Below are 25,796 nucleotides of genomic sequence, written 5' to 3'. Positions count from 1 at the left end.
CTGCCTCAAAATGAGCGAGTTTGAGCCACTTGTACATCCTGGAAGTGTTCAGGAAAAGCAAAAAAGCAGCGAAGAAATTCGACACAGAGGAACATTTACACCTCACTGCCATCTAGCGTTTCGGAAGTGTTAATGCTGACCAACAGAGACAGCGCAAAGAAGTACCGGAGCACCCAGAGGAAACGCTTTTCGCGTCTCGGGCGCCTCTCGGGAGCGCGCGGCATTCGCGCCCGCGCCGTTCTCGCACGAAAAGCCGCCGGATCGAAAAAAAAAAAAAGCAAAAGCCCTCGTTTTCGGATCCCGCCGCGTTCTCGCCCTTATTTTTCGGATTCCGTTTTTCGTCTTACCTGATTTCCGGAACCTGCTGTTCCCCGGACTCGACCCCGGTCGTCGTCCACCGCGGCCGGCTCCTCTTCCAAAGCCTCCGCTCCGTCGACGCAACGCTGTGAGCTAAGCGGACAAACTGATTGCGTCGGGAAAGCCCTCCACTCGGAGGCGAGCCGTCGGCCGGCAAGCGCGAAGAGGAGGGGTGGAGCGGCGCCACACCGCCCCGCAGCGTTCGCTCGAAAAAAAACAAACGCGGCCTTTACGTACCTCCGGCCACGTAAATCTCGGCCTCCAGAAACGTCTTGGGGCTACGTTTCCAGAATGAGCTTGGGTTAGAAAAAATATATATATAATGCTTAAAGCAGCTAACAATTTTGACCTTTAAATTGTTTTCAAAAAATATTAAAAACTGCTTTTACTGTAACCGAAATAAAACAAATAAAACTTTCTCCAAAAAAAATATTATCAGACATACTGTGCATATTTCCTTGTTTTGTTAAACGTCATTTGGGAAATATTTAAAAAATTGAAAAAATAAAAAAATAAAAGGGGGGCTAATAAGTCTTCAACTGTGTGTGTGTGTATATATATATATATATATATATATATATATATATATATATATATATATATATATATATATATATATATATATATATATATATATATATATATATATATATATATATATATATATATATAGTTTATTTCTTTCCTATTATGCACATTTATAAGGAGTTTAAACACAGTTGTGTGGAAACTGTAAGTGTATATAGCCAGTCTCCAAAGCTAAAAATGTATAATTTTTTTAGAATAGCACTTAAATAAAAACAGTCTGTAGAAACACTTTGATTAACATCTCCTGCCCATTAGTGATGATTTGTCCCTCATTAGCATGAAAACTGCTCTGGGTGAGAAGCAGCCGTCTGGCATTAGAGTTTTGAATCTGCCATATAGCCCCACCTTCCTTTGAAAAGAACACCATCTAGAATTTATTAGTCCCTTTACCAATCAGGGGTTTCCAGACACAAAATAAACCTCCAAATTATCCAGCATATGTTTTACACAGCGAATGCCCTTCCAGCCGCAAACTGACACTGAGAAACACCCATACACATTTGCATTCACACACTTACACTATGGCCAGTTTAGCTTATTTAATTCACCTGTTCACCTGTATTTGGACTGTGGGGGAAACCGGAGCAAGTCAGTGAAATGGCACAATTTGGTTAAAAGGCTAAAAGGGGCAGGTTAAAAGAGTTATCAATAATTATTAGTGTGGTATTTTGAGCTGAAACTTCATATACACACCATAAGGACATCAGAGACTTATTATACATTTCGTAAAAGGGATAATAGATCCCTTTAACTTTATTACGCTTTTGAGCTCAGTGTCTGTTCAAACTGTTATTTATTCATTTTTTATTAATAAGAGGTTTGCACAAGAGGTAATGCAAGCTTCACAAACTTTAAACTGGTCGACATTGGATGTGTTTTATTAACTCTGTTAACTAGAAGTACTAAAACTTAAACAAAATATATGTTCACATAATAAAAATGAAACTACATCTAACAAAACCATTAAGAAAACAAATTTTAAAATAGTATTCAAATCAGAAAAGCTAAATTTGAATAATCTTGTTCTAGATAGACACCGGAGGAGTCCGTTTATTAGCACAAAACTCTCATTCAGCCTATAGGTTTGTGTTTATAATTCAAAGCAAGTGTTTTCATTGTGTTATTCGCCTCTTTCTTTCTTTTTAAATGCAGAAATCTCTAACAAAATTGTTCCTCATAAGAGGTAGAGGACTTGCCTCTCAGGAATGAATATGAACAAGTTCCCTATTCTCTCATACAAGTGATAACGGTCAAAAACTCCCCCCGTCCCGCAGCCTCCCTCTCAGGGCCAACAGTGGCAGTAAAGAACAATAGCTTCAGGGTATACAGTTTTGACCAAGCCAGCAGCAACTGCTTGTCCATTCATATGCATCTGTAATTTAATACTGTTCTGAGGCCTGCGCTGGCCCCTCCCACTCCTGCACACTATAGAGGCTCTTTCCAATGCGCTCTGCCCAATGACCATTGTAATCCCCAATGTCCCCTGCTTTCTCCTTCAATTCAGATGTTACCCGGGTTACCCCATTAGGGCTACTCTTCATAGTTTGCATCAGCATGGGGTCTAATTCGAAAGTCCCTACTGCTTCAGTAAATAATTAGCACATCAAACCCCCCTCAGGCTCCTCACAGGAAGCTTAGGTCACTAGAAGAGGTTTATTTTGATGAATGCTGTGCTGTTGCGTTGTGGGACGGTGAGTTTTACTTCCCAACTGACGTTCTTTCAGGTGTTAATATTGAGTGTAGTTTAGAAATAAAGAAAAAATAGGAAAGCAGTGTGTATTTCTTTTTTCTTTTTTTTTTTTACATCTGTAAGCTGGTTAAAAGACTCATAAAGTGCCAAAAAGTTGGCGGTTGCATGGCAGAATGGGAAAAACAAGTGATGAAATGAGTTTGCAATTACACAGCCTGACAGACCCCTGAAATTTGTAGTGCTCTATTTTTATTTTCATAAGCTGTTTTGCCCTTTAATTGGGACTAGCATGTTGTATGTGTTTGCTGGTGTCAAACTGTGAAATCTAAAATGAAACTTGTGGCATTCGAGTATTAATGTAAAACTGCCTACGTTCCTTGTAGCTGTGTCCACCTCAGCAATCTGATGTGGATAAACCAGAGCCTTAACTAATGGCTGTCTGATGTAAACAGTATGACTATGAGAGCCTGTTGTTGAGAATGACAGTTCAAATCAGGGCGATCAGGCATCACATTTGCACTAGACAGTCCAATATTTCACCTCTATTTTAAGTATTCTGACTTGTCACGAGTGATGTTTTGTCCTGTTTCACTTTCCTTAAAAATAGTTAACCAATAGGAACCAATCAAGTCACAGTCATTTCAAAGAAAAAAAGATACCATCCAATAAATTACACACAAAAGCAATTTGCAATAGCAATAAAAAATTCTTTATTTTGTTTGATTTTAATTTGTTTTTCATTAATTATTCTATTAAATTTAGCCACCAACACACTATAGTGTTGCCACGTATTGCTAGGGCAAAAAGAGCAAATGAGACCAAGCCCTTAATAAGCTTAAAGAGCCCATATTATGGGTTTTTGAAAATTCCCCTCCATGTAGTGTGTAACACAGCTCTAAGTGAAGCGAAGTATCCAGCTAAGGCTTAAATCTGTAAGAATACAGTGTTTAAAACGGTTGATTCATCTATAAAAGAGTCGACTCATAGTGCTTCAAACGAGTCGCCTTGATACCGACTCATTAGGTGTTTCGCCATGACGTACGAACGAAACAAAGTTATTCACGTGCACGCGCAAACCCGGGAGATTTCAAACCTGAGGCCCCGCCCTCTGACGCAGAAACCCAGACACACACCCACAAACACACGCACACCCACAAACACACGCACACAAACATGCCGGTCGATTGAAGTCACACTGCAGATGGATATATTGAGTCTCTACCCAAAGATGAAACCTCAGCATTATAACCAAGCAGTTGGAAACTTCTGGAAGCTACATGCTACAAAGAATACTTCATCTGAGTTTGTTAAAGGAAGGATCAGTAAAGAGTAACTGATGGACGTCAGGATGGGTTTCTTCCATTTCTCAAGTGTAAGTACGTGCGGTTAAAGTTGTTGCCTCGTTTACTCTTGCTTGAAAATGTATTTAGTTGTGATTTGTTACTTGTAACCGTGTGTACTGTATCAGGTTAACTGGATATTTGATCTTATCGCGTGCAAAGTCACGTTAAAAACGCGACGCGTGCTGTTTGTTTATGGAGCTCCGTGCTAGAGTTCTGCTCCCGCGATTTATTCGGAAATTTATTCCCGCGCCGCAGAAATCTGGCGCGGGGACAGCCGCGGGAATAAATTTCCGAATAAATCGCGGGAGCGGTCGGTAACGGGTTTAATTTGGGACGGGAGCGGGCTGTCTAGCAATATCACGGATATTGCTATGCGAATTAGAAAGAGAGAGTCTGCGTGGTGCTTGTGTGTGTGTTAGTGCGCACGCGCGCGTATGAGAGAGAGAGAGAGAGAGAGAGAGAGAGAGAGAGAGAGAGAGCGAACGAACGAACGAACGAACGACAGCTTGGCTGTCTGGACTGTATACTGGGTGATTTTTGGTTGTGTTCTCCGCTCTAGCGGGACCGGGCGCGGCGGGCAGAAAACGGAGCGGGTTCTCAGGCTAAAACCTGGCGGGTGCGGGCGGAAGCGGGAGCGTTGTCATCCGGAGGTGTGTGTGTGTTTTTGTGTGTGTGTGGTATGGCGAGTACACGACTGTCTCCTTCGTTCGGTTATCCGTGGCACTATCCACTCGCCATAGTGTGGCAGCTAAAATCCACGTCTATACTATCGAGCGTGTATGAACTGTGATTACTTTTTAAATTGCTGATTAGCTATTGGCCATTTCCCTCTCTGACTGAAGGCAGTCGACCAATCGCGACAGACTGTCATCGGTCCAATCAGCGCAGATTAGCTCCGCGCTAAGGAGGGGTTTGGGAACAAATGAATCACTGGACGATTCATACAGGAGTCGCTGGGATAATTAGGTAAAAATAAATGCAGATTATAAGACCATGAAAGTGTTTTTTGACCTTGCATGCATATTAGACTGTTGTTGGAGACCCTTACAACCAGGATATGACCCTATTTCATGTATAATATGGGCTCTTTAAACTCAAATGCTTTGTTTTAGATTGGCCACCAGATAACCACGACTTGCAGCTGACTACTCTTTTTTTTATAAACAGGACTGCTGATATACAAACACTTTTGTGGACATGGCAACATTTCCTTCTGAAGCAGCCTTATAAACAAAAACTAGTAGCTAAAGTTTGTTTATCAAATTTGATGTTGTCTTAAGAGCTAACGGGACTGCACTGGGAATACAAATGCATTTGGTTGAAGTCACAGTGCCACCATCAACACTATTGCTCAGACTCAACATACTGTATTCTGTGGGGGTTTCTAGGCAGTTGCTAGGGTGTTCTGAGTTGTTACTAGGCAGCAACTAAGTAGTTGCTAAACGGTTGCTATACACTCAAAAAAACATTACTGCTACTTGTTCAAACTACCTGTTTAAAATGAGCTGAACCTACGCAATTCGTGTAATTTCTTTGGCCAATTTATGTTTTTTTTTTTTATATTGAGTCCCCTTAAATTTGTAAACTATTAAGCTAACTTAAGCGTTTTGTGTTGGGATAACATAAAGAAATTTGTAGTTCCCTGCATAAACTATTCACAAAAAAAAATGCAGAGTTCCTCACAATTCATTCATGTTGTCCTAACACAAATTGATTAAGTTAACTTAACACTTTTAACAATTTTGATTAAATCATGTTGTACCAACTCAATTGCATTTAATTGTGTAAATAATTGGTGCTAAACAAATTTATTAGATAGAAATTCTGCTCTCAATTAAATTTAGTTCATCCAATGAGTTTTTTTTTTTTTGAGTGTAGAGTGTTCTAAGTGTTGCTAGCTGGTTGCTAGGGTGTTGTGAGTTGCTTCTAGGCAGTTGCTGCTAGAGTACTCTGAATTGCTACTAGGCAAGCTTTGTTTACATGTTTGATCAAATCTTTATACTTAGTTATCATTTCTAGTATTTTATTACTCTAAGCTAATCATTATTAGCATGTAGCTAATCACTGCTTGCATGTATCATAAGGTCCCATTTGCTAACGTGAGTCAAGTCAATGTCCAGCACCCCACAATGTTCTGATGCTGAGCTATTGTTGTTAAATGGTTGCTAGGTTAGTCTGACATGTTGACAAAAATTGTATTTATTTATTTTTTTTGGAGTTATGATGAGTCAAGTTTTATTCCAATGTTAAGCCAATGGGAGTTTTTAGAGTTTTCTGGATCAGTTTTTGAAAAACCAAAAGTTGGACATATAGTAAATTTACTTTTTAATTTACTTGACTAAATTTAATTGACTTTCTTCTTTATTCATTCATTTTCTTTTCGGCTTAAGGCTGATTTATACTTCTGCGTCAAACGCTGGCTTATGTTACGGCGCTGACACACAGCCCTTCGCCGGGGCCGTCGGTGTCACTGACGTGCACCTCTCAAAAAGTGTAACTACACGCGGCAACAACGCGTAGCGCAAGCTCTGTTATTGGTCGGCTTGGTATCGCTGACGAGTCTGGGCAGGACCAAGAGCTGCACGTATGGCGCGAGCGATTGTTTACAAGTGTGGAGTCCTGTGAAGAAGCTCCGGATGGAAAGTTTTGTTCTGTGTTTACCTCATAGTTAAAGTTGTTGCACGTCTGCCGGTTCCTGCCTCAAAATGAGCGAGTTTGAGTCACTTGTACATCCAGGAAGTGTTCAGGAAAAGCAAAGCAGCAGCGAAGAAACTCGACACAGAGGAACATTTACACCTCACTGCCAACTAGCGTTTCGGAAGTGTTAATGCAGACCAACAGAGACAGCGCGCAGAAGTATAAATGCACAGCCACACGCGTTGCCTGCGCTGTGAGTAACGCCGGTCACTTGACACAGAAGTATAAACCAGGCTTTAGTCCCTTTATTAATCTGGGGTCACCGGAGCAGAATGAACCACCAACTTATCAAGCACATGTTTTATGCAGCAGATGCCCTTCCAGCTGCAACCCATCTCTGGGAAACATCCATACACACTACACTACGGACAATTTAGCCTACCCAAATCACCTGTACTGCATGACTGTGGGGGAAATCAGAGCACCCGGAGGAAACCCACGCAAACGCAGGGAGAACATGCAAACTTCACACAGAAACACCAACTGACCCAGCCGAGGCTCGAACCAGCGACCTTCTTGCTGTGAGGCGACAGCACTACCTACTGCGCCATTGTGTCGCTAACTTTCTTTTTCATGTATTAAATTTGAATTCTGAATTCTGAGGTAATAAAGAAATAAATGCACAAACAAGCAAACAAACAATTAAATAAATTCAAGGAAAAAAAATTGTTTTTAAAACTTTTTACTTTAGAATTACATATGTTTCCCCCAATTCTGAGTTGATAGACTCTCACAATTAGGACACAAATTGATATCTCAAATTTCGAGTCGTTTTTTTTTTTTTTTTTCTCAGAATTCAGAGATATAAACTCACAACTGAAAGTTTTGTTTATTATCTGTATCACCAATTGTGTGTTCATAAGTGAGAATTGTGATAGTGAGACATAAACTCTCAAGTCAAAGAAAAAACTTTTATTATTATTTTTTTTTATCCCTTGTCCTTCCCTTGCCATTACTGTGAAAATCACTTGTTATTTTAATAGTCAAAGGCCAATTTTTTTTTTGCCCCATTTTCTACAATGCTAATCGCTTTGTAATGTTAGTTGTGCACATGTTGTTTACTGAGAGAACAATAATTAAACATTATCGACAGCAGCCAGCCCCCCTCATTAGTTCCAACAAAGCATAACATTTTAAAGCCAATTTTAAGAACTCGTCGCCCTAAATAATTAATCACAGCATGATAAACAATTCATACCCAGTACAGCCAGATCTATATCCATTATGGATATATGTAATAGTCATTAAATATACATTCCTCTTTGAGCTTCAGATTCTCGATCTTCCACAAAACAAACAGGCAAATTACGGGAGGGTGGGATCTCCGGGAGTTGGCCGTGCAGTTGAAGGCTCTGAATCGGACAGGCGAGGTGATTTTATTGGTTCCCCAGAGTTTTCGAGAGCAGCGCAAGCCTCGCAGACCATACGAAAATAACACAACGTCTGGCCGTGCTGACAACAGGCAGGTTGACGCAGAGGGAGCAAACAACATACAGGCAGAAACGCAGAGTGCTGCTGTCTGTCATTTGTGGTGACTGCTTGTTAAAGAGACCTTGAAGACATTAGTGGGACGTGTTTTTCCCTTCTTCGGCTGCACTTTCAGCATGCACTGTAACCGTGTAGGTCTTGTCAATTTCGAGGAAAAACTGATGATAACTCTGCTGAATAGTTAGACAGCAAATCCTTACTAGGTAGAGACTGCAATGTCGAATTGGTGGTGTTTTTTTTTTTCTTTTTTTACATTGTGTGGGTTTACATGCACACTCTTAACTAGGTTATACTTAAAGTCTGTGTGAAATTAAAATGAAATTGTTTTGATAGCGCACATTGCTATTCTTTAGGTGAACAATTCATCAGTGGAAGATAATCCATTGAAAAAAACATTGTTTTGTAATCTTCAGTCAAATTCAGACCATTAGCTTCCATTTTGGAGTGGTGGTCCTTCTCTGATGATGTCAGTTTGACAACTTCAGCCACAAATTTCTTAACCATGCCCCTCTTTATGTCAGTTTGCTACAAGGTAATGATGTGTGTAAAAGAAAGCCCAACCCTCTACCCTCTACATTATTTTTCAGTTGAAAGTACATCAACATACCCAAATAAAAGTCTCAGCAACTTCAGTTTGATGCAGACTTTGATAAGCCAACCCATTTCCATTTCTTGTTCTGTATCAGAGTAAGGTCATACATGAAGTAAGCACAGACTCATCATAACAGCTAGATTTTTACACATTACGCCACTTTCCCACAGAATCTAAATGCATTAGCCTGCTGTCTGTCAGTTTACTGAAGTGTGCATGTGTGAAATATGACAGGAACACAACCTTACTATGGATTTAAACACTGCCCAGACAGAGCGAACGTTTTAGTGTAAGGAAGGTGGAAATATGACTTAAGGCCAAAACATTTATAAAAATGTGTTCTCATCTCATGTAGCAGAAGTAAAATCAAATAAAATAAAGTAAAATAAAATGAACAAATAAAACGTTGCATTTTGGGAGGAAAATATACAATCTAAATTCATTTCATTTTTGATGCGTTCCCCATATACATTTTTGGAGATCGCAAAATACAACCCAGGAGGTATATATATATATATATATATATATATATATATATATATATATATATATATATATATATATATATATATATATATATATATTTTTTTTTTTTTTTTTTGCTTTTTTTGTTTTTTGCAAAACCACTAGAGGCTGCTTTGTACGTATTTCAGATCTCACATTTCTCTCGCAAGGGCCAATTGTGGCTGCTGTTCTCGTATAAATCCACCAGAGGCCACTGTCAAGTGACTAACTAATCAACCGACCAGTTCCCCAACACTCCCCTTTCCCTAAACCCAACCAATAGTGTTTTCAAAAGCACCAATTGACCCAATCACCTACTTCCCCAAACTCAACCAACAGGATTTTCAAAAGCAATCCAGAAAAAAGAAAAGCCCTCGTCTAATTTTTAAGTCCTGATCTCATGAGGAAATATAAGTATTTTACGTTTTGTCAGTTTAGTGGCTAATTCGTATAAATTATTATAATTTTAAAAAGGAGGCATGGCACCCAAGCCCAACCCTAACCCCAACCATCATTGGGTGATGAGCTAAATTGTACGAATTAGATCGTACAAATTCATACGAATTAGCCACTAAATCAAAAAGTTACGAATTGCCTTGAGATTGCGTTGGATATTTACCACATTTTCAGATCTTACTACGTTCTCACTCTGTTGTTTACATGTTTATTTTATTTTTTGCTTTTTGCTTTTGTTTTACCTGCTTTCTGGAACCATTCTTAACCAGACTTAAACCCCATCTTCGCAGTCAACTTCTTTCTGCGTCTTAAGTTCGCCTATGTACATGGCGAGCCACTGGGCAAACTGGTAACAGCAAAAAAGGCATCCACAAAGAGGGTAAGCGGTTAGCTGGTAGTGCAAAAAGAAAACGTTGAAAGGCGTCGATGGCATCATACCCCTCTGTAGCATTCATTTTTAGGTCTAAATGCAGCCATACATACCTCTGGCTACATAATTTGTGCTCTCCAAAATGTATGTATATATTTTTACAATGAGTCTGTTTTGAACATATATGAGCCATGGGCAATACTCTTCTTTGGCTTTCAGTTAGTTCACTAAGAAATCAAATTAAAAATTGTGGTCTCAGAAATCAAATCAAAAATTGTTTATATACTCGCCCTCGTCTCTCCATTCCTCCAAGACATTCAATCACCTTCAGAAACTAAAAAAATAAGGTTTTTTAGATGAAATCCTTGAGCTTTCTGACCCTCCATAGACAACAAGGTTCCTGAGATGTTCAAAGTCCAAAAAAGGAATCAAAAACATTCTATGTGACTTCTGTAGATCAACTCTAATCATACGAAGCGCCAAGAAAACATTTGTGTGAAAACACTTTAAAGATTAATTTCTTCTTCTTCTTCTTCTTCTTCTTCTTCTTCTTCTTCTTCTTCTTCTTCTTCATGGGTGCACATTTGCAATAGGCAATACAACGTATGTGCCATTAGAGTCAACTGTGAAACACACAAGAGTCATATTCCATAAACATGCACCCTGACCTGATGCAGAAACCAAGAATAAAGTAATTTTTACAGTTTTATGTTATTTATTTTGGCACAAGTGTGTTACTGGAGCAATATATGATTGGAATTCTCTTCAATGAACTTTTTTAGATCATTTCCGTGATAAACTGATCGCGGCAAGAAACAAATTTACATTTTCTTGTGAGAAAAGGCCACCTGGATTTGCATCCTCCTATACAGCTGCCACTTTTGAAGTTTTTTAGACACCATTTTCAGCTGATGAAAAAATCCACGAAGTAACTAAATTTTCACTTAAATGTCATAGCGAGTTCAGAACACCTAACGTTAAATGTCTTTTAAAGATGCCACTATCGATTATGAAGTGGATTAATGATACGTTACTTACAAAAACATTCCAAATATAGCGTGACAAGAGACAAGCTCAAAGAAAAGCGACTACTTAATGATCTGCGCACCAGCGCCCCCTATAAGGTTGCAATTCAACCACTGATGTCTAATTTTCTGGACTTTGCATGCGTCGAGACTGCTACTTTGTATAAAAACTCTCAGATTTCATTTAAAATATGTTAATTAATTTTCTGAAAATGAAAGAACATGTTAGGATTGTAGCGACTCAAGGGTGGTATATTTTTATTCATTCATTCTTTCATTAAGTCATTTTCTTTTTGACTTACTCCCTTTATTAATCAGGGGTCTTCACAGTTGAATGAACAGCCAATGTATCTAGCACATGTTTTACGCAGCGGATGCCCTTTCAGCTGCAATCCATCACTGGAAAACACCCATACACATTCACACACACACTATGAACAGTTTAGCTTACTTTATTCACCTATAGCGCATGTCTTTAGAATTGTGGGAGAACCCGGAGGAAACCCACGTCAACACATGCAAACTCCACACAGTAATGCCCACTAACCCAGCCGAGGCTCGAACCAGAGACATTCTTGCTGTGAGACGACAGAGCTACTCACTGTCCCACTGCATTGCCTGATTTATTTTTCTTTAGTATTTATTTTCCTTGAATAGACCGATGCAAAACTGGGAACAAAAAATCTGCTTCTACTTAAAGTTCAGCTTAAAAAAAAAAAATCTAAATTTGATTTAATGTAATTTTGTCTGTTAAGTACAATAGAATTTCATACATTTTGAACTGATTTGATTCACTTCAGAGTTTACAGTGCATTTGATGTCAATTTGGTACACAAGTAGGTCATAAAAAAGAAACCTCACGACTGCCAGCTGCAGTTTTTAGCACTGTTCTTGAAGCATGCCAGTCTATAGACTGCGCCATGTCATTGTTTGTTTACAGGCTTCACCTCACTCAGCCTGCTAGCCGTCTGCATGCTTAGCGCAGCAGCTATTTACAGCAGGGGCCACAACTGTGATCAAAACCAGCCGCTCATTGATTTCCAAACATGCATTATGCTGCTAACATATATTATCAAAGCAAAGTGCTTGCTTGACTGTCTTTAATGCTCAGCAGGCTTTAAGATATGCGCAAGGCAAGGGTTATAGCAGAACGGGAGAGAGAGGAGGTCATTCCTGTTATGCAGTGCCTTTGAATTCTTTGACTTCATTCATTCTAACTTGGCTGTTAAGAAAAGTGCCAGAAGGCATTAGAGGATGGAAACAAACAAACTTTGTTATGAACTGACTTTTGCTTTTTGACTTCTAGGTTACGTGAGGGTACCATCTAGTATATTTTAACATTCATTTAAAGTTGTTGTTTTTTTTTCTCTACAATATTTTTATTTCTTATTTTATATACAAACAGATATGTTATATAAATAAATTAAGGAACCAATGTTTGAATAAATAATTGAACAAATAAATAAAAGTAAAAAATAATAATCTTTGAAAAACAATAACATGACAAAAACAACTAAATTTGTAAACAATTAAAGAAAAATGAAAATAAAACAACAACAACAATAATATTATATACCAATAATAATGTGTGTATATATATATATATATATATATATATATATATATATATATATATATATATATATATATATATATATATATATATATATATATATATATATAATACTACTAATACTACTAATACTACTATTACTACTAATACTATATTATACACATTTAATGAAGTGTTAATGTGCTTTTATATACTAGGTTTATTTTATTTATGCTATATATAATACGCATAATGTCTACTCTAAACAGGAATGACCCAATACAAAAAAGCAATCAAATACAAAATGGGGAGGAAAAAGAACAAGCTTGAGCAATGATTGTAGTCAGCATGTGAGGAGAAATAATGTAAGTCTTACACAATGGCTAGTTCTTAAATAGGAGAGTTGTAAAATATAGTTCTCAACCTATCTTAATTAGAAAGGCTAATGCGTTAATTAAGTGTGGAGGTCGTTAGGTGCAGTCTGCGGTCTGCAGTGCTGTAAAATCATTTCTTACTTTCTCTCCCTAATAATCCTATTACAATGGCGCTTAGTACAGAAACTATACTTCCCTCATTCTTTAAGCTCCGGCCTCAACCATGTAATTGCTCGGCATTTAAAGCAATCTGGTCAGTGGCGACAGAAACCTGCTGTGCCCTGCAGAAGTTAATGATACTGAAAGGCAACACCAGACTGCGGGCGCATGCTTCCCTATGCTTGAACTTCCAGCTCGCCAACGGGGTTTGTTTCTCTCTTTTGCGAGTTAACGTTTTAGAGAAGTCTGGTGGTAATGGAAGAACTTTAGACTACGTGGACTGAGTCTTATTTAGTTTGAAAGCAGCTGGATTGCACCTTCTTTGTGGTTTTGACACAGAATGATACTTCAGTCGGCAGTAGCTTAATATAGATGCAGATTTCCTGATGGTCAGGTTGGTGTCGTTCATCAGGAAAGCCAATGGTTGAGTGACAGGCCGTTTTGAGTTGCGGTTTCAGACTGAAAATTCATCAGCCTTAAAGTCGGAAACTCATCTGGATTACTTTTATGTAATGATGGAAGAAAAAAAAGCACTTCCAATATGGCACTGGGTGATTTAAAGTGAATGGCATACATATTGTATAACCTGTGGTTAATAATAGATAAATAATTAAACCCAGAATTTGAATTTGGTATATATCGGGTTGGACCTCCTTTTTCCCTTAGAACTGCCTTAATCCTTTGTGGCATAGGTTCACCAAGGTACTGGAAATATTTGTCAGAGATTTTGCTCTATATTGACTTGATAGCACCACTCAGTTGCTGCAGATTTGTCGGCTGCACATCTATAATGTGAATCTCCTGTTCCATCGCAAACGGGATCTATTGGATTGAGATTTGGGGACTGTGGAGGCCATTTGAGTACAGTGAACTCATTGTCATGTTCAAGAAACCAGTCTGAGATGATTCACGTTTCATGACATGCCGTGTTATTCTGCAGAAAAAGTAGCCATCAGAAGATGGGTACACTGCGGTCATAAAGAGATGGACATAGTCAGCAACAATACTCAGGTAGGCTGTGGCATTGACACAATGCTGAATTAGTACTAAAAGCCCAAAGTGTGCCAAGAAAATATCCCCCACACCATTACACAACCACCTGCTTGAACTGTTGATACAAGTCAGGATGGATCCATGCTTTCATGTTGTTGATGCCAAATTCTGACCCTACCATCTATTGGTATATATTAACTTTATATTAGTAATATATTAACTATTGATCATATTAAGTGTCATATTAATTATATCATAAAGATTACTGTGAAATACACCACAAATACTATAATCCGATGACAATTTGTGACTAAGGTGCTTTCACATCTGTGGTTCATTTTTTTTGGACCTGACCAAGAGCAACAAACGATACATTGTAGCTTTTTCTGTTGTTTTTGGGTTATTTTCACACCGCACTGATTGCTTTGGTCTGAACCAGTTGAAAAGAACCAAAATGCAGTCATGTGACAAAATCCACATCATTTATTGGCCAGATCTTATTGAATGCAATTCCTAAACTGCTTTTCGATTGGTCAGAATTAACATGTGGGAAAATGCCAATGGAACTCTCGCATGCATGTAAACAAACCAGCAGACACAAAATGATGCTTTTTTATGGAGGGATGACTGCTCTGGCTGATTGTATCCCTGGCCATAGTATACTACAGTATATAGTTTGTGTACATCACTTTAGACAAACTATATATTTTGAGAATGAAGTGAGGCAGTGGCTGGAAAACAATGTTTTAACGGCAAACTGCAAACGGCGAACATGCATCGCAAGTCACTTCAGGAGGAGGTGTGAATTAATTTAATGAATAAACTGTGACATGGTCATCTTACAGAAATATTGGCAATGATCCATCAGGTAATGTTTTTTCCCAATATTTCTCTGTTTCAAATTATAGGTGAAGTGCAGTCAACATTTTTTTTTTCCTCCACACCCCATAAAATAGGTCAGCGCATTGGACTACGGCAGCCGGATTAGTCTAAAAAAGTGCAGTACTTTTTGTGGTCAGATCATGTTCTCACCACAAATGAACTGTTTCAGGGTTCGTTTTAACGGGTACCACCTCAAGGGCGCTTCCATGGTCTTGGTACACTTTTTGGTTCACTTTTGGTGTGCACTGGAGTGCGATTGCTACATTCACACATGCCCAAACGGACCGCACCAAGCGGTAAAAACTAACCAAAACGAACACTAGTGCTATTCAACCGAACTAAATAAGGCAGGTGTGAAAAAAAACTTAAATTGTACAAATGTGTATAATTTCATTTGTATGGTATTTCTAAAATATTCCTAAAGTTATGTTTAGAGGCTTGCCTTTATCCTTTTCTGCTTAGAATTGTGTAATTTTGCATAAATTAGATTTTATAAATTAAAACATATTAGTCACCAATTTGCCAAAAATAAAATAGTACAATTTTCCTAAACATTTCTCTCATTCAGTGTCAATCAAAATTCAAACAAATATGTTGCTCTCATGACATTAATTGCATTATATTTGTAACTTTGAAATATAAGTCACAACACATTTCAAATATAATGAGTATTTTACAAATACATGTTACAAAATATAATAAAAAAATAAACAAACATCATGAAAAAGCGATAATGGCTGAACAAATTATACTACCGAAGGTAACCTCGCGGTTTAGGGTCGTAACACATGACAAACCCATATCTTCCAGTTTTATGGACTAATGGCATTGTCTCTGTAAGCATGTTTTTTTCTGAAGGCACATGTGCTCATAAAGGGTGGATATTGTCTCTTTGTGCGACGTCGATTGATGCTGGCGTTTACACACCAAACATTGATCGTGACCTCTTCCTGCTCTTGCTTTCTTTATTGTTTGTGGTAGTATAACAAGAATGGATTACTTGACTAACCCTAATGCTGAATTAGTTACATAGTAAACCACATTATAGGGTCTAGTGCTGGATGGTTAGAGATAAAACAATAAATATTGGGTTCATAAAAAAACCTGTCGGATGAGTACAGATGATAAAACTTATATCACAGTGAGCTCTGCGTCTTTTATGGAAATGTCATTTTGTTGACAAGATACAATATTAAGCTTAAGGTTTACATTTATGTATGTATGTATGTATGTATGTATGTATGTATGTATGTATGCATGTTTGTATGTATGTATGCATGTTTGTATGTATGTATGTATGTATGTATGTATGTATGTATGTATGTATGTATGTATGCATGTTTGTATGTATGTATGCATGTTTGTATGTATGTATGTATGTATGTATGTATGTATGTATTTATACTGTAAAAAAACTGCTGGGTTCACATCACCTTTTCATGTTGTCCCAACACAAATATATTAGGATAACTTAATAGATTTTTACAAATTTAAGTTGAATGAACATAAAACAATTAAGTTCCCTCCTAAAAAACTTAAGAGTTATGTGGTTTTAACTGATTTAAAAAAAACTGCTTGTATATTGTTTGTATACTGTATAATGTGTGTATACAAATTCAAACAGTCTGATGGCAGTTTATAACTATTTTATTTTTAGCTTTTATTATTTTTTTATTATTATCATTGTTTTAGCTAATAAGTAACTTGCATGATCCCATTTGTATGTTTCTATTACAATAGTCATGTTCCAGTGATGAATTCTAGACCTTATGACCTTTTAGTTTGTTTGTTTATTTGCCTTAAGAAATCTCAATAACACACACACACAATAAAAATAAAATAAATGTTGCTGACTTAAGGACCCCTGTTGAACCCCCTGTCTCAGCAGGGTGTTTTCACACCTCTAGATTGAAAAAAAATCAGGAAAGTGGGTGAGTCCAGCTTTGTTTAGCTGGGAGTGTCGAGTGGCGAAAGAGGGAAGGGTTGGCATGAAAAAGTATTTTTGTGGTTTTAGAGTTTCATTACGTGCACTCACTGATTTGCACAGCACAATACAAACAGCCGCAGGGGAGATAGAGAGTGATTCGGAGAGCAGCATTTACAGCGGATCTGAAAGCTGTGTGGAAGTGGAGGATTTTCAATTCATAATTCATTCATTCATTCATTCATTCATTCTATTGTTGGCTTAGTCCCTTTATTAATCCAGGGTCGCCACAGAGGAATGAACCGCCAACTTATCCAGCAGGTTTTTACGCAGCGGATTTCCTTCCAGCTGCAACCCATCTCTGGGAAACACATTCACATCCACACACACATTCACACACACACTCATACACTACGGACAATTTAGCCTATAACCTGTAACCTGTAACGCATGTTTTTGGACTGTGGGGGAAACCGGAGCACCCTGAGGAAACCCACGCGAAGGCAGGGAGAACATGCAAACTCCACACACCAACTCCAAACACCAACTGAGCCGAGGTTCGAACCAGCGACCCAGCGACCTTCTTGCTGTTAGGCGCCACTGCCTCACCCTCAATTCATAATATTGTAGTGGAATTATGGTAAACTTAGTAAAACCTGAAAGTGTATGGCTGATGACACTAACTAACTTTGCTATCAGAATGAACATAAGCATAAACACACTTACCAAAGCCGTGGAGAGAAAACAATCAATATAAACTGAAGCCGTGTCTTTTTTAAAAAGAGATGAGTGGCAAATGTGGAGTTCACCATTACCAGATGCAGAAAGCTCTCGGGTAAAAAATGTTCCTTACAAACATCCAGTAGTCAACATTTGTAATGATTTCAGGACAACTTTGAATACATGTTTTAATCCACTTCAAATGTTGACTGTAGCCCCTTTCACACAGTGATACCGGTAAATATCCGGAAAATTTCCGGAACGACTTTACCGGTATATTCAAAAAAGTGCTGTTCACACAGGCGAGGACGTTACGGAAATTTTCCGGAAAAGAGCATTCACACATCCATTCCAAAATACCGGTAAATTCTGACATCATTAACCAGAAATGAGCTTTAAACGGCTGCGCTTGTATTTGTAAACATTTGACAAAATTACAAACTCTGTGGATGATCAATATTGTGAACAACTTTCGCAGGATCACTTTCGCATGTCGAGATGTTCATAATATGTGTGTGTGCAGGCGCTCACAGACTCACGCAAAGCTTGAAGGTAAACAAACAACGGCTTGTCATAAGCATCTCATCGATGATTATTTATACAGTTGGCATTAAGAAGAACATATAAACGTGATCTGACTAACTTCTAGCAGCTAAATGTGCCTGGAAAAATATTCAAAGGCTTTTATTCTCATAAACCGCGCGGACGTAAATGCATCTGACTGTTGTGATTGGTTAAAGCGGACGTCTCACGTCAGCACGTTCTAGACGTGCACGCGCTTATTCCGTCAATCTTCCTTCTGCGTTCACACAGCGCAGCATTCCGGCAAATTGCCGGTAATGTTACAACTTCTCTTTCCGGAAAATAGCCAGAACGAATTTACCGGTATTTTCAAAAAGGACCTGTTCACACATACAACCTTTCCGGAAAATTGCCGGTAATTTTCCGGAAAGGTCTGTATGTGTGAAAGGGGCTTGTGTATTTTTGTCGCTTGTTAGCATACCACTGTAATTCAACTGCTTGGATACACGCGCAAATTGTGCTCTCATTGTGGGGAAATGGAAATAAAATCTTTGTTGCGGCACATTTATACGCAACACAGATGACCCTAGTCTCCGTACAATTCTTCTACTACTTGTTTGATTTACAGTTGGCAACACAACATGTCATTTCTCTGAACATTGCAACAGTTAAAAAGAGTCTTCGAATCTATATAATGCATATTATTAAAGGTGGATCTTACTCACAATACAGCACGCTGATTGGTTCGAACCAAGTATTTCTTATGAATTAATGAACAGATGTGCTGAATACTCAGCCGACCGGTCCAGACAGTCAATATCCACGCTGGAATTTGCACAATGATATCATCGCCATGATGTAGCTTCAAAATTTATTTTTATACCGAAAGTTTAAATTGCTCTGAAAAATGCAAAACAACCTATTTTTACTTGTTAGCTAAACATATGTGTCCTAATAGGATTTTTTGCTACAAGGGACTTATATATGACTGTCAACATCTCAAAAAGTGCGTTTTGGTGTTTCATGACCCTTTAAATTTTAATAAAGTTGAATCACATTACCATTTCAAGTCATTTCATTTTACATTTCAACACTTGATGACTTAAAAATGTCAATTTTTGAATAACTTTTATGAATAATGAATTACTAAAATTATTTCAAGTTATGTAAAACCCTTTTTGATCATATAATTTATTTTACAGAGGCCAAGAAAGTTCAAAAGAATAGCCGTTAATTGAAATGCTTATATTTTGTAAATATTTTAATCACTATTGAACAGTTTATAGAAATATAATTGTCACTTTCTAAATAAAATTGTTAATTTCTTTACAAACATACTGATCCCCCCAAAAACTGTGAACAAACCTGTGTATCCCTTGAATATGAATAATATCACATCATAGTTTTTTTGAAATTTTTCTCATTGTCAGTTTTTATTCAGATATGAAGAATTTTAGATGGAAACATGGAATCTTCACATGTGGAGAAGGCACGGGCTAATGTGCGGCATAACTGGAGGGCAATTGTCTGACTGTAGATATGCTTTGCATGAAAAAGACAGGCTCTGGAAGGCTAATTGCATGAGAATGTAGTGTCTGACACAGAGTCTCTGCTGTGGCCTATCAAACACAGCTCGCATTACATGAAGTATCCCATTCAGGTGGTCATTAGACAATCAAATGGGAATAATCAGACTGGATCTCAATTACCGCTGGTAGAGCACAAGCTGAAGAGTAGAAGGGGAGAGAGAGAGAGAGAGAGAGAGAGAGAGGGGTTTGACAAGACTTTAATTCTAAACAGTTCAAAGATGCATTCTTTACATTATCAACTCACATACTGGAAGTAGACAATGTACAAATTCAAAATCCCACAATAAGCAATGCAAAAAACATCATTTACACACCACAATTTAATTAAAAAAAAACATTCATTATTTAAAAGACAATAGTATGCAAACTCAGCCTCACGAGTTTCCACACACAATAAAAAACAAATAAATAAATATTATTTTAATATTTTTAGACAACATTAATCCTGTGTAACATTTCATTTTCAAGATACAATATTAAGCACAGGGGTGATGCGGTGGCACAGTAGGTAGTGTTGTCACTTTACAGCAAGAAGGTCACTGGTTCGAGCCTTAGCTGGGTCTGTTGGCATTTCTGTGTGGAGTTTGCATGTTCTCCCTGCATTCGTGTGGGTTTCCTTCGGGTGCTCGGGTTTCCCCCACAGTCTGAAGACATGCGGTAAGGGTGAATTGGGTAGGCTAAATTGTCTGTAGTTTAGGTGTGTGAATGAGAGTGTATGAATGTTTCCCAGAGATGGGTTGCAGCTGGAAGGGCATCCGCTGTGTAAAAAGCATATGCTGGATAAGTTGGCTGTACATTTCGCTGTGTCGACCCCGGATTAATGAAGGGACTAAGCCGAAAGGAAAATGAATGAATGAATATTAAGCTTAAGGTTTACATGTATGTATCTATGTATGTATGTATGCATGTATGTATGTATGTATGTATGTATGTATGTATATATGTATGTATGTATGTATGTATGTATGTGTGTATGTAGTATGTACATTGTAGAAAAATGCTGGGTTCCACATAAATCCTTCATGTTGTCCGAGTACAAATAGATTATGATAACTTAATAGTTTTTTACAAATTTAAGTTGAATAAACATAAAACAATTGTTGTCTCGTCAAAAACCTTAAGAATTTCAACTGATTTAAAATCAGTATTTGAACAAGGAGCAAAGATCGTTTTTTTTGAGTGTATGTTTGTAAACAAACTCACATACTATATAAGTAGACAATGCACAAATTCAAAATCCCATCATAAATAATACACAAACCATCAATTACACACCACAATTTATTAAAAAAGCATTGAATATTTAATGGACAATAGTATGCAAACTCAGCCTCAAGAGTTTCCACTCACACTACAATAAAAAAATAAAATAAAATAAATAAATAAATGTTATTTTAATTTTAGACAACATTAACACGTTTTTCCTGTTCGTTTTACACAATAGTACATTCAGTTTTCGCCCAAAAAAAAAAAAAAAAAAAAAAACACCACTATTGATGTGACCATGTAAAGAAAAAACGAAAGTCTTTGAAAACAACGAAATCATTTGTAACATGCTTAACATGCACAGTCCTATTTAGGTTGTGTAGATTATAGGCAACAGCAAACAACATACAGAGTATATAACATTGGCAGAGTATGTGATAGTGTTTGTTTTTGCTCAAGTATTTCATAATGCTTAATCAGCTACTGTTTACTACATTGGCCGAGAGAGATTAATGCGCTACAATATAAGAAAGCACATGCAATTACAAAATACACCAGCAAATTAAGAAAAGCATTTTGACAGCATTTGTGTCTCAAATCCTCACAACACAAACAAATAAAAAAAATTTAAAAAACACTGCAAATTCTTATAACACAAATAAATAAAGAAAATGCGCTGCATATTCTTATAATGTAAACAAATTTAGAAAACATGCTACTAAAGATTATTGCACAGTGAATCCCAAAATTTTGTCCTGGAATTTTACACGGTAAAAATATTAATTTGACCTCAGATTGTGAAAGTCATATTAACACACTGCTTCTGTGATAAAAAAAAAAATAAATAAATAAATCAAACTGAGTTCCATTTTTACGCTTCTTTTTACTTTGGAGTAGAGAAGGAGAACAATGTATCTCTGTTTGAACTGACTACGAAATGTTTTTTTTTTTTTTGTTTGTGTTTTTTAACAATGGATTAAGTAATAGCATTGAACTCAGACAAACAAATAAAGAATACCTGCTGCATTTTTTCACAATGGAAACAAATTAGGAACATGCGATGCATTTTCTCATAACAGCCGCAGAATGAATGGAACACAATGTTTTAAGGGGACCCAAAAAGGTGACGGACCTGGCTGGGATATGTGCCTTGGCTGTTGCTCAGTGAAGTTGGTGAGTTTTTTGTTTATTTTAACATCCTAATTCCATTGACCTTTGTATATTATTAGCCCCATTTACCATAACCTAAATAACCAGAATCAGAAAGAGCTTTAATTAGCTGGGTCTGTCACATTTTTGGATCCCCTTGTAACATTTCAATTGTGTTCCATGCTATTTGCATGTGTTATTGTTTGTTTGCGTTTTGAGTATTTGCTGTGTGTAACTGATAAAGATCTTTTCCTAATAAGCTGATAGAGGTAAAGTTGGTTTTATATTCACACATTCGTTCATTTAGCAGTCTCTGTATTGTTTACCATCTTACTTTGAATATTTGATCTAAATTAGCATGCAAGTATGACTTCTATACAACATTACCGCTATCTAATTCACTGTGAACAATGTTGTACTTTGATAGATAGAGGTAAAGTTTTATGTTCGGATATTCATACATTCACCTTAATAATATAATTTCATAAAAGTATTGTTTGCAAATTCTAAATAGGGAACTCGTATTAGCAGCACATAACTATGAAAGTACAACATTTGCAAATAGTATTTTTCTAAAATTATATTATTAAGGAGAATGTATGAATATCCGAATATAAAACCAACTTTACCTCTATAATTTGCTGGTATTTTATGTAATTGCATGTGCTTTCTTAAATAGCAACGTGCTAAGCTCTCTTAGCCATAGTTTACTAACAAGCTTAACAGGTCAAATTACTGGTCTGGCATCCATTATACAGCTGAAAATGTTATGTACATGTGATCATTTTTAAAAACACAAGAGAAAAGCTAAATATAGCCTTATATAGAACAAGTAATTTCTCATGTGAATAAAAAATGAGAGAAACATTAATGTTTAAGCATAAAAAAGAACAAAACAATCACCGTCTCCCCGTAAGTAGACCCCAACACTCCCAGCATGCACTGAGAGAGAGAAGAGACAGTAAACGAGAGAGAAGTATAAGCTTTTCTGTTGAAAAACTGCTTACACTAGCCTAATCTTTTAGGTGTTAAACCAGGCTGATCTGGTTTGCTATTTTTTCAGAAGAGAGGGGGCTTTGACTGACCACTTAAATCAGCCAAAGTTGCTCAAATCTCACCCTGGAGGCCAAGTGTCCTGCTGAGTTTAGCTAAAATCCTGATCAGGCTCACCTGCACTAGGCCATCAATGTCTTCAGGATTACTAGAAAATGACAGGCAAGAGCAGGGAAGCCAAGCTCTGCAAGACTGCAGGGTTATTCACTCAAAACAAAAGCAAGGTTAAATTGCATTAAAATGGGCTCATGTGATCAAATGATGATAAAAGGATTTTTATACGTTACTCCACTCTCGTTGAGTTTTTTTGATACAGTATGTAAGGGAATTTACTATGGTTGGCAAAAACTGTATTGAATCTCTTAAATAAACCATAAATAAATAAATTGTCATCTGATGACCTACAGTGAGCTTTGGGGGGCAAAACAAAGTAATTTATTGTTGTTTTTAATCCTTAGATTTTGTTTGAAAACCTTTTCAGAAACTATGCAGGTCTTAATGAATTCATTTTATAGAAATAGTTCTATATAACATCTCAAAGACACATCCATGAATTCATGAATTAATTATTAATTTAATTAATTCATTATTTATTTGCCTATAGAGTGTTCATTCGCATTTGCTGCATAAAACGTATGCTGGATAAGTTGGCAGTTCATTCCGCTGTGGCGACCCCAGATTAATAAAGGTACATTTACATTTTTGTAAAAAAAATTTTATACACTCCAATGTTTCAGTGTGAACAATAAACTTTTTTCACTTAGGTACGTTTAATGTACTTTGAATAAATAAATTAATGAATAAACGAATGGTAATATGTAGAAAGGAATGAACAAGCACATGTGACACAGTAATAATATCTGCTAATTAATAATTTCAGTAACAAAATGTCATATATTATGGGTGCAAAACAACTCTTCTAAGCCCTTTTTTAGTTCTCCTTTATTTTGTGTTATTTATTTTCTCTCTTTTTGCTCTAGTAAGGCGAGGCAAGTTTATTTATATTGCAAATTTCATACACAGGGGCAATTCAAAGTGCTTTACATAAACGGGAATACAAGAGACAAGTATAAAAAAATAAAAACAAATAATAGAAGTGATTAAATCAGATTAAAATGTGTTAAAACATGTTTTACAGGAATGAGAAAGTAAAGAAAGACAAAATAGTGTGATCTGTTGGATGTAGCACAGTGCTCATCCAGTAATGGCACAGCTAAACATGCGTTTTTAGTCTGGATTTGAATGTGCCTATTGTTGGAGCACATCTGATCATTTCTGGAAGCTGATTCCAGCAGCGGGGAGTGTAATATCTGAGGGTGGATTCACCCTGCTTTGACTGAACTCTTGGAATTTGTAGTTTATATGATCCTCAAGATCTGAGTGGTCTGTTAGGTTTGTATTCAGTGAGCATAACTGTAACATATTGAGGTCCTGGGCCATTTAGCAAATGTATTATTATTATTATTATTTTTTTGAAGACAAATAGTACTACTTTCAAATCTATTCTGAATGTAACCGGGAACCAGTGTAAAGACCCGTGGAAAGGTGTGATGTGCTCTGATGTTATGGTCAGAATGCTGGCAGCAGCATACAGGATGAGCTGCAACTATCTGACTGTATTTTTGGGAAGGCCCGAGAGGAGTCTATTACAGTAATCCACCCTGCTGCTGATAAAAGCATGAAAATGTTCATACTGGAAATAAAGCATCTAATTCTTGCAATGAATTTGAGATGATAGTATGCTGATTTACTTACTGCTTTGACATGGCTACTGAAACTCTTATCTGTCTCCAGAATCACATCAGGATTCTTGACCTTATTGACCTCATCTCTGTTCCCAAATGCAGTGACTTCAGTTTTCTCTTTGTTTAACTAAAGAAAGTTTTAGCACATCCAACTGTTAATAATCGTAATGCATTCTGCTATGAATACAGAATACAGAAGCACACACTCTTAAAATACTGCACTCTGTCCTGGAAACTGTAGGTTTAACATTTAAAGTTCCAGATGATGTTTGTAAATGCTCATTGAATTTACCAAAATAATTTTGGATTTTGTGAAACACCAAATTATAGAATTATGTTGGAAATGGCTGAACTTGGGTCATTACGGTGGCACAATGGGTAGCACAATTCCCTCAGAGCAAGAAGGTTGCTTGTTCGAGCCTTGACTTGGTCAGTTGGCATTTTTGTGTGGAGTTTGCATGTTCTCCCCATCTTCGCGTGGGTTTCCTCCGGGTGCTCCGGTTTCCCCCACAAGTCTTCACTATAGGTGAATTGGGTAAGCTAAATTGGCTGTAGTGTATGAGTGTGAATGAGTGTGTATGGATGTTTCCAAGTGATGGGTTGCAGCTGGAAAGGCATCTTCTGCATTACCGTACATTCACACCGAAAGCGGCGAGAGCGTCCAAGGTCGCTCTGGCCGCCCTGGCGACAACGCTGTCTGCCTTCAGCTCCGGCGGCGAGAGCATCAAAACTCGCTACATTGATCTCGTACTTAAAGGAGCCGTTGCAGCATATCAGTTACATTCCTGCATAAGACATGTTTTTAGCGTGAAAATGTT

This window comes from Danio rerio, chromosome 17 (genome assembly GCF_049306965.1).
Source record: "Danio rerio strain Tuebingen ecotype United States chromosome 17, GRCz12tu, whole genome shotgun sequence".
NCBI classification, from domain to species: Eukaryota; Metazoa; Chordata; class Actinopteri; order Cypriniformes; family Danionidae; genus Danio; species Danio rerio.
Note: the sequence above shows the minus strand (reverse complement) of the source record.